Source organism: Mus caroli, unplaced genomic scaffold (assembly GCF_978045245.1).
Source record: "Mus caroli unplaced genomic scaffold, Mus_caroli_1 scaffold_16, whole genome shotgun sequence".
Classification (NCBI taxonomy): Eukaryota; Metazoa; Chordata; class Mammalia; order Rodentia; family Muridae; genus Mus; species Mus caroli.
This window is the reverse complement of record NW_028227271.1, coordinates 52,212,916-52,223,444: the sequence shown is the minus strand read 5'-3', so window position 1 is coordinate 52,223,444 and position 10,529 is coordinate 52,212,916. Positions and strand designations below refer to the sequence as shown.

At 38.9% G+C, this 10,529-nt stretch overlaps 1 long non-coding RNA gene across 1 annotated transcript; it reads left to right on the top strand.

Annotated features, from left to right (window-relative positions):
* The first annotated feature begins 5,432 nt into the window (after positions 1-5,432).
* On the top strand, positions 5,433-9,792 carry LOC115029387 (uncharacterized). Its single transcript, XR_003834938.1, has 3 exons — positions 5,433-5,651; positions 6,427-6,654; positions 9,652-9,792. It is a non-coding gene; the product is annotated as an uncharacterized LOC115029387 (long non-coding RNA).
* The last annotated feature ends 737 nt before the right edge of the window (positions 9,793-10,529 follow it).

The window sequence follows — 10,529 nt, the reverse complement described above, 5'->3', positions numbered from 1 at the left end:
TTCAAATTTGCTATGCAGTGGAGGATGATCTTGAACTCTTGATCTGCCTGCCTGTCATTGCTCAAGTGTTGAAATTATAGGTATGAATCACTGTGCCTGCTCTTTCTCCCTAATTTTGAACACTTGCCAGGAGCTCTTGGGTTTATAAAGAGTTAGAAGATTTCTTTGCATTGCTTCTTATCATGGGTCTACTCAGGAAGCCTTCTTGTAGGTAAAGTCAGGAAATTAGTGTTTACTATCAATAGCCTGAACAGAAGAACTTGATGAGCCTCCTGGATGATGGAATCAGATATTGTTTTCTGTAATAAAGCTCTTTTTTCACCCAGTGGTTGTCACGGTGACTCCTCTTTGACTTTTCAGTGATAAAGGTCCAACCAGCAAAACTTGAAGCTATCAAATGCCTGTGATCTATTCATTGTAGATATTCAGAGGTGTAGGATATATACACATCACACATATGAACATTCCCTGTATATCCACGCCACTGTTGAGGAGTGTTTAAACCAGTTTGATCTTTCTTTCCTTTATTTTCTTTTTAATTTAATTTTAAAATAACTGATAAATAGCACACTGATGAAAAGTCAAGTCTGGGTTTTTGCTTCTTCATTTTACCTTGGAAATAAACACCATCATTTGACCTTGAATACCATAAAGATCATTTTAGAAGTAGAAACAGATTAGCTCATAAAAGAAATTTCAGGCACTTTTTATTTAAGAATACAAACATTATATTTTCCATTGTTGAGTGACACGAAATTATTTTAAAAACACCTTGGAAAATGACTTTCTTCCAGACTATAATGATGAGCACATTATTTTCTAACTTATAAGCCAGATCTATCTGGGCTGCCCAAGCTGTAGGCTGCACTGGGGCATGAAAAGGCTTGGCAGAGACATGGGAGTATGTTCAGCTTTGCCTTGGATCTGGAAGGCAGCATCAGCACATGGCATTTTCCACTGTTCATTCTTTGACAGTAGTTTTAACAGGGCTGAGCTTGGAATCCTTTGATGTAGGCAAGATGAAGGCAGAGCAGGAAAAAAAAAACCCCAACTGAGTATCACACAGAGAAAGAATGATTAGGCATCAGGCTGTGATCTGGGCTATACAGAACGGCTTGCTACTCTCTCAACCAATTTTATTAGCACCACCATGAAGATGGGAGACCCTATGCTACCACAGACTCAAAGACTGTGCTCTTCATGAATTGTGAAGAAGCAGAATAGAAAAAGATATAAGATTTGTGTATATCAGAGTCACAGTTACAGGAATCTGAAGACCCAACAACATGAGTAACACACTCCCAAACCTTTTGAATTTATACAAATTGCTTTGTGTATTCAATGGTTTCCTCTTCCCTTGGAGTGAATGGTGCAGGATATTTAGGAAGCACAGAACGATGGAATATGGATCAGTAATATCAAGATAAGGTGGTTACTGTGCCAGAGCACTGTATTTCAGGCCAAACTTCTTTTTTGGCTCTTTTCTGATCTGTTTTTCACATGATTTGCCTGCCTCCTCAGGCTGCTACACAGAAAAAGATCAGTTATTTGGGATTAGCCCTAGGTGGAGCTGTCATCTTCCCCACAACTACTGTCGATGTAAGAAGCACAACATTCTTCTAAAACAGAACAAGTGATAGTTTATTACACAGCTTAATGTCAGTGACTATGGCCTGGAAACATTGATCCAAGTGACTCTAATACAGTGTTCCAAAAATGGTAAGTTTTCTGAAGTGTTATAATAGTAGTCCAAAGAGTTCATTATCAGGGCACATTTACTATATACTGGTAGAATCGTCAAGCAGATAACCTACAATAAAGTTGGAAAAATCTCTGTTTTAGGCCTCAGGGATATCTGATGATATTCTTAGTCCTTGGGTCGGTGTAAGCTAGGGTGTCTTGTTTGTACATTCCAGAAGGGTTTACCTAATAGTTTCAAAGATGTTAAGTCACACAGAGTTAGGCAACAGCTAGGTATTTATGAGGCTAAGCTAACTCAAGATAATTTGACTGTGAATTGACAATATTCCAGCTCTCTACATTGACATAAGTTCTGCTCAGTTACCCAGCCTTGTGGAAAGTTTAACAGAGATGTGACTTTTTTTTTTTTTTTTTTTTCTGGGAACTTCAGTTCACTGGTGTAGTCCAAGCATGACCAGGTAGGGAGATCTTGAGAATCATCTCTGGGTCTGGATTGGCAATCTTGGGCATAGGCAGAGTCTTGCTACATAGAAATGCATGGTGTTAGCACAGCGGTGATGGGATTGGTGTGCCCAGCGTCTGTGTCCAGGATGGCTCACACGTGTGACTGTGAGGCTGAGATCAGGCCTAGGAAACTGAGGGAGTGAGGAACATGCACGTGAGCTTCAGAGTCGGCTGAGACTTCAGGGGTGGCTAGGTAATAATATTCTGTTTTCTGACCCTGGGGCTGAGTCTCTTTGATGATTGTGATCTCATTTTGGATGTAACCTATTGATTTTGTCTGCAGCAGTGATGTGAGGCAGAGTTTAAAGACCTTTGGCAGTATTATTTGTTTCCCCTGATTGAAACTCTCACTTAATATGAATTTTCTTCATCGGCACAGTGTGAGACCTTTTCTATAGAACACCATGAAAGGTCTTCAGGCAACAGCTGTTCTGGACATAATGCTTAATGACTTCTTGCCCAGCAATGTGAATTCATGGGAAGTATTTGGAGACCACACAGGCCGGAGTGCACGCAGGAACTAGAGCTTCCCATCAATAGACAAATCCATAAATATTTATTCTTGGTAGAGATGCTTCATATGGCTGCTCACCTTCTTCCCCAAAATGCTTCTTCCCCCTCCCTAGCTTATTTAATTGTATTAGGGTGAAGATATTATTTGTTTTTCTTCAGTGGCTTTAAAAATCTCTCTCTTATCAGAGAAGCTATGGTTCATGCAGAGCTGAGCCAGAGTGGGTCATCCAAGGACTTCCCTTTGATGTCCATTTGTAAAGGGAAGAATAAATACAATGCGGTAAGGAAAATATCATTTTACACACATGATTTTTTTTGTATCCAAATTTCAACATATGAGTTTTAATGTGGCTAGCTCCTTCCAAATGAGGCAACAACTTCAAATAAAGAGTTAAAGGTACCATCAATAACACTGGTCAGCCCTTGATGTAAACACCCAGATATAAATGGGGACACACTGATGATCATGTTAAACTGGCTTCAGTTTCCCATCCTCTTATGTCTTATTCCTTGGCAGCTATCTGATCATCTATCCTAGAATAAAAAGGACATAATATAAAGAAAGTCCTGGCCTTGAAAGTGATTCAGAACTCTTAACTCTTTTGTCTCCTAACTGGTTGTCAAAAGGAGTAGAGAAGTTAGGCAAAACAGGAGCAGAAGTGCAGATGTGCACAGAGCTTTTTTTTTTTGTATTACAATCTATATCTTAAAGTAGTACTGAGTAGATTGACAGAGATCCAAAAGAAGTGCTTTGGGTTTCCATTTCTAGTTTATAGGAAATTGGGTGGCTTCTTATGCACCACCCTGTAACGACTCCCTCAAATCTCACCGTTGATGTAATGTGTTAGGGCTGGTGGGGTTCCATCCCTGCAAGGTGGAAGATATGCACACATTGTGACTTTTCCTGTGGTCAAGTAGGGGAGCAGCTAATGGGCTTTGGTGGATGTATGGGGAAAGATGTCTCCAGGGTATGAAGTTACCCTAGAGCTGATGAAAATTTGGCAAATTCTTCTGCTTGAGCCTTACTAGGAAATTATGATGGGGTCTTGGAATGTCCACAGCACTGGCAACGGTCAAGGAGGTACCACATGCCTGATCCTTGTGGTACTAGGGGCAGCTTGCTTATCTCCTCTTTACCTCATAACTGTCTTCCAAATAGGAAAAGAAAGACTACCTAAATAAGACAGTGTCACTTAGTGAGATGTTTCATTCATACAGCCAGACAAAGACTAGTGGATAGAATTAGTTTCAAGTCTTCTTAATACTTAGTAAAGCAAAGGACTAGGAAGATCAGCTTTAAGTCTAGGACACCAAGAACTAGTACTGTTTACATCTAAGTCTCTTTGGTTTTGACCTTCCTGTGTGAGCTTATACAGTTTATATTTATATTCTATTACTTACATTCTAAGGACTTCATTCTTTCACGTAAAAATGTATCTGGGTCATAAAGTTACAAAAGAAAAAGTAAGAACGATAGTCCCAGTACTAAAGCTAGAAAACTTGTAGAAATATCTTCAAAAATTAGTTGGTAAATTCCTTGCTTTTAACATAAAGAAGAAATGATATTCTTATATTATTAAGGAAGTGTTCTTTTCTGGTTAAAGAAATGAAACTGTAGCCTACTAGTACCAAGATGGGCATAGTCAAAGCTTGAGATTCAGTTTGCCCCAGGAAGCAGCAGTAGGGGTTTCTTGCTCTGTCTTGGCCTCCTGGTGAATCAGTTGGTCAAGATCTCATTGATTTGGGAACAGTCTCTTCCCTGTGTCCACTGTCACCATGGAAACTATCATTTTCTTTCCTTTGTTACAACCTGAAAGAATAGACTGAGCTCAGTCTTGCTGTGAGCTTTACCTACACCCGTAAGAACAAGGTAGTTGATGATGTCGCTCTACATAGGATCAGACATAGAAGCCACTATAGAAGTCGAAGGTAGTGCCTACAACTAAGAGTGGGAAAGCTTGGCTGGCCCTGAGAAAGACAGAACACTAGGAACTTTGCCATGGATGGATCCTATCATCCTAGCTCCCATCAGCATCCTTTGTGTACTCCACTGGACCTCCCTTGAATGAGTAGAACATAGAAAGTAGAACACAGGATGGTTTTTACCTGCAGGGTAGGGGAATCATCCTCTTTTCAATTCTCACAGACATGAGGAATGAAAAATATTTTGGGATAGCATTGGAAATGTAATTGAGGAAAATATGTAATAAAAATATTAAAAATAAAAAAAAATGTGTGAATGTACGCACACGTTAAATAGAAGCACTCGTTGTGTGTTTGTATGTGTCTATGTATGCATTTTGGTTCTGTATAGATTTTTAAATGTTTTTCCTGCTAAAGAAGTTTATAGGCTCTTGTTTCAGAACTCATTTTATGTATTCCTACAATTACATTGTCAAGGTTTAATAAATTTAACAATACTTTCATTATTAAAAAAAAAAAAAAGAAAAATATTTTGGGATTCTGATTAAAGAAATGGACCCTGAGGCTTCTCTAAGCAAACAGCTTTTGATTATGTTAGCAGCCTCACCAAAACTTCTGTTGGAAAGAACAGTGAGCAGGGCTTCATGTATGATTGGTGTTTCTCTGTCCCCTGGGCATGGAGACCTATAACTTGATTGGTTATTTTTTAACTACAGGGTGGGATATTAACTTGAGAGGAGGAAGAATAAACACACTGCAGGAGAGATGTCACATTTACTTAAAGACACAGGTTAGCCCGTGCAGCTGTTTTTCTCTTCCCTGATTCTTGGGGAGCCCTACTACAATGCAGCCTCGGATTAAGGGAAGGGTTGTGTGCTGTGTGATGAATGAGACTTGAAGGAAACCTGTCTGTTTTGGTGGTGCTGGTATGATGGGGTGTTTTACAGCAGTCTCCTCAGAAGTAAATGTTCCCTGCAGGAGAGAAGAGGAGAGCTCACCACACCCAGCAGGTAAGCAAAGGTTGCATGTCTGCATGTAGACCAGTCTCTAAACATGCAAGGGTTTTGAAGTCCTCCCTATAGCTTTATAGAAGCCATAATCTGCATAGGAATGCGACTTTGACCAGCCTAGCTACAGAGAAGAGATTTTTGGACCTGACAAGCTGCCTTTATGTTGTGTAGAAAACTCCAGGGTTGAAGCTTTCCTGAGTCATCACCTAACTTGGCGTGGATTTTGGGTGATGCAGCAACTCCAATAAGTAACCCACTATTCGTGCTCTTCCAGAAGCAGCCCCAGCAAAACCCCTCAGGTTGATCAACTGGGTTTTGGTGCAATTGTTACTTTGGCCTGTTGGGGTTCCCTTTCTGAGGTGATTAGGGGTGTGTGTGTGTGCGTGTTTGTGACTGTGTGTCTGTGTATATATGTGTGTGTATATGACTATGTGTGTGTATGGTGTGTATGTGACTCGTGTGTGTGTGTGTGTGTGTGTGTGTGTAGAGAAGCTCCCCATGAGCTTGCTCTGGGCAGTGAGCACAGTGACAGGAGTTCTATTGTTTTGTGTTTGTTCCCCTGATCTGCTGCACTCATTGCTTGTTCAGCCTCTTTTCTTTAGAGCTTTTTTTTTTTTTTTTTTTAGAGATTTTAAGTTTCAAGGCAAAAAATGGTGAAAATATCTCTGCTTAGAAGTCCCCATTCCTGTGATCCAGCTATTGCTTGAGAGGTGTTGTGGACCCTGTTGTTTTACCAACCTAGCTGCTCCTAGTAAAGTGTCATTTCTTCCCACAGGAACCACCTCCTCATTTCAGATGAATTTCTCATCTGTGGAAAAATACTGAAGACTCAGCAGTCAGAACAACACAATGCCAGGACTAGAAGGATAGTCACACGATCCAAGTGGTGTCAGTGATAGCCAATGGATGTGTGTGACAACTTTGGGGATAACTGCATGGTTCTTTTCATCCCGCTGTTTTTGCCAATAAGTACTACGTCAGTCTAGACACCTGGGGTTGCCAGGTAAAGTCTCATTGTAAAACCAGTGATCACGAAAGACATAGCAGAGATGTAAAGAGAAGCCAAGCTTTGGTGGCTGCTTTTGGGCTTTTGCAGCCAGCTGTGCCTGGAAATGTCTTCTCCTGCGTTTCTGCTATGTGACTTTATAGACAGCTTTCTCAATGAAGCCAGTTGAAGAATTTTATTACTCTTTATTTCTTTGAAAGATTACTTTCTGCTACCCATCTCTCTGTGATTTTGGAACAATCCACAAATTATTTCTAATTGTCAGGGTTTTCAATTTTTCATTCCTCCAATCTGCCAATCTTTAGCATTGTACCTTTCTTTCTTTCTTTCTTTCTTTCTTTCTTTCTTTCTTTCTTTCTTTCTTTCTTTCTTTCTTTCTTTCTTTCTTCCTTCCTTCCTTCCTTCCTTCCTTCCTTCCTTCCTTCCTTCCTTCCTTCCTTCCTTCCTTCCTTCCTTCCTTCCTTCCTTCCTTTCTTTCTTTCTTTCTTTCTTTCTTTTTGAAGGGGGGCGTTGAGACAGGGTTTGTCTGTCCTGGAACTCACTCTGTAGACCAGGCTGGCTTCGAACTCAGAAATCCATCTGCCTCTGCCTCCTGAGTGCTGGGATTAAAGGCGTGCACCACCACTGCCCAGCTAGCATTATACATTTCAACACAGATTCTGCCCCCATCTCCGTATGCTCAAATGGCTTGTGAAAGGGGGAACCCATATGAGTTGCTCTTAGCTGCATTAGCCTCAATATCCATAGGCTCCATTGACTTACTCCCATCTTCATTACTGGCTCACTAAGTGTGGGTGACAGAATGTGCTACTCTAATTAGGAATGACTGAGCTTGTGACATCCGTGGGCCACTCTATTTCTTCTCTCCTACCTTTGTAAACAGGTTAAGCTTCAAGTCTACCTAGAGTCTATCTTCACAGTGTGAGATAAGTCTTATAATCTAAAGTGGCTCACATTCGTTTAGTACTCGATCGAGGTAGATATTTGTGGATAAGTCCTATTCTGCTGAGGGTTTGTGGGCTTTGTTGACACTCAGCAAAATGTTAATTAATCATTTGTTAATTTGTAGGGAATGCAAGTAGGCAATGGAAATATGATATTGAGGGCTATTAGATTCTTATCTCTACTGCACTTCTCACCAGGAGGAAAGGAGCTACATGAGGCACTGCTTGTAACAAATGTCTATTTAAAAATGACATTATATTGAGAAGTCAGGGACTTTAAATTGAAGGTGATTTTGCCAAATTTCACCAGAGAATAGAATATTTTAACTTGACTATAGAAGTGAAGGGAAGAAAATAGTATAAAAACCTACCTTCTGTTTCCAGGCAGAATTGAGTAGGTTGCACTTTATATGATTCTGAGCAGATTTATTTTTTATAGAGAAATGGAAAAATGTTGAAAGTCATTCCTATGAAAATCAATCTTTTTGTTCTATTATGCATTGATGAAAGAAGTTTCTTGATCATTAGAATGATTGAAGTCTGAATTCTTTTTAATGAATATTACATTGCTACCCATTAAGAGGAGCCACTACAGAGATGCAGAATGGAACTCACTTTTCACACCTAATGGTGTTTCCATCAGGGCTTCCAGGTCAGGGCCTCTGAGCCTGCTTGATATTAGAAAAGAGGTGCCTTACTAGCAACATAGAGTGTCAGACACAATGCAATCAAGAAACAGTTTTAGACCAAGTAGGCATGCTCAAACAACAAATGGGCTGGTTTTATAAAACCAGAAATGATTATGGCTTTAATTAGTTGATAGAGCATTAGTGATGGGATGGGATGCTAGGCCACCTCACCTGTTTACAGATGCAGCAATTTGGTACCTAATTACTATCTCCATCTTAGTTGCTCCCCACCTAGAAGTTCCTATTTCAGTGAATGACAGCGCCTCCCTACTAACCGCTTAAATAAGAAGCCTAGTCACTTGGCTCCAATTGTCTTATCCTTTAATTATAATAAAACTTGCATTTTCTTGCCTGGATTTATCCAACATTCTTGGAACCCATCCTTTGCCTACTGTGAATTTTGCTATTTTAATGGTTGAGGTAAATTCCATGGAAAACTTTTATACTCTTGAATGCTGTTTAAGGGTTTATCTTTTACTTATCTCATTGCATAGCAAAACAGACTCATTATTTAAAAAACCTCAAAAGCATATACACAAGAAAACTATAAAGAATAGTTATAATCTCATCTACATTTCACTTTCTTATTAAAAAGGAATTAGAAATTGCAGTACAGAAAAAGCCAACAAAATTGCTTAAAGCTATATGATTTTTTTAAAAAAACATTTCATGGTATAGCAAAATTAAAAATACTGAGATATTTATCTTTAAACATAGAGTTATTTTTGTAATTGTTGAGAGCCTCTTTACAGAGGATTCATCCATTCCAAGAGTTTAGTCTATACATGTTGACTTGAAAATCAAATGATGAAAATATCATCAAAAGTGAATTGTGATAGAAAAGTATATCTGGTGATATCTGGTGTCAATTAACCCAATTTCAGTGTGCTCAGAACCATGTTTACTTTGTTTGGAGTTCTAGAGCATAGAAACTCATAGTAGATGTGTCAAAATATTTAAAAAATGTAAATCACTTTACAAAAGTTCAATAAAATATAATATCTTCATGTCTTGGTAAACAAATATATCTCCACCATAACTTTGAAGTTCACCTTTGAATTTAGAATGCTTTAAATTTTTTTAAAGTTTTTTTGCTTGAATTCTTTAAACCTATCTCAGCAGATAACATGAAAAATAGAATAGAAAGGTAATTATACTAGTACACTCTAGAGATAATGTGTATTCACAAGGGGAAATTTTTATCTCACTGAATTATGTAGTTTTATTGAAATACACTTTTGCAGTTACAGCTTGTTCATGTACGTTTATAATATTGCATATTTTATTGACATGATGTTAGTTACAATTGTATTATGGAGTATTCTGGAAACCTTCACATCTGCTAACTTATCTCCTCACAGCAACTGTATCTGGATCCCTGAGATGCCTCATGCTTGGGAGTGGGCACCACAGTCATGCGCAACAAAAAGTAGTGGGGAAGACAGATGTTGATGGCAGTGTGCACAACAGAACAGCCTCCTGCCATTTGATCATCTTGTCTTTAGCTGAATATATGTTATATATTAATAAATATATTAATAAATGTGACTTGATCTTGTTTATTTCTTTCTGAAACAAACAAACCTTGATTTTTTGACCAGCTCATATATGATCCACATTCAAACTTAAATTATTTCATTTTCCTGATCTAGGCTACCTTGTATATTTCATTTTAGGGTGGAAGTGAAATAAACCTGTGTCATAGACATGTCTAGTATCTCCTATAATTCTTGAGTATTAAATTGTCCCCAGATCAAGTATCATAAGAGAATGGTAACTATCACGAGTGTTTGGGTTGCCCATGAGGTTTCATGGCTGGTTTTTCTCAGGGTTTCTTATGTAGTTACATTGGTGCATAAGGCTAGTTGTTCTACAAGATACAAAAAGGGTATCACTCATATACGTGGCTATTGAGTTTGACTGTAGAGTAGCACACAGTTTTCCACATGACCTCCTAGCCCCAGCAGGCTGGACCAGCATGCTTCCATGGCTAGGCCAGGACAGTGTAGTTAGAGAGTAAAAGAAGCTACCTTATCTCAGAGACCACAGACTCTGGAGTTCTTTGTACATCATTTCTGCCACATTTCATTTATTGTTTGAAACATGCAAAGACAGCCTCAAGTTTAGGGGATGGCAAAATGGAGTCCACTTTCCACTGGGAATACTGTCATATATTGGAGCTGTGTTTTCACAACCTCCCATAGGATCTTGATTTCTTTCTTGATGTACCTGAAGAATA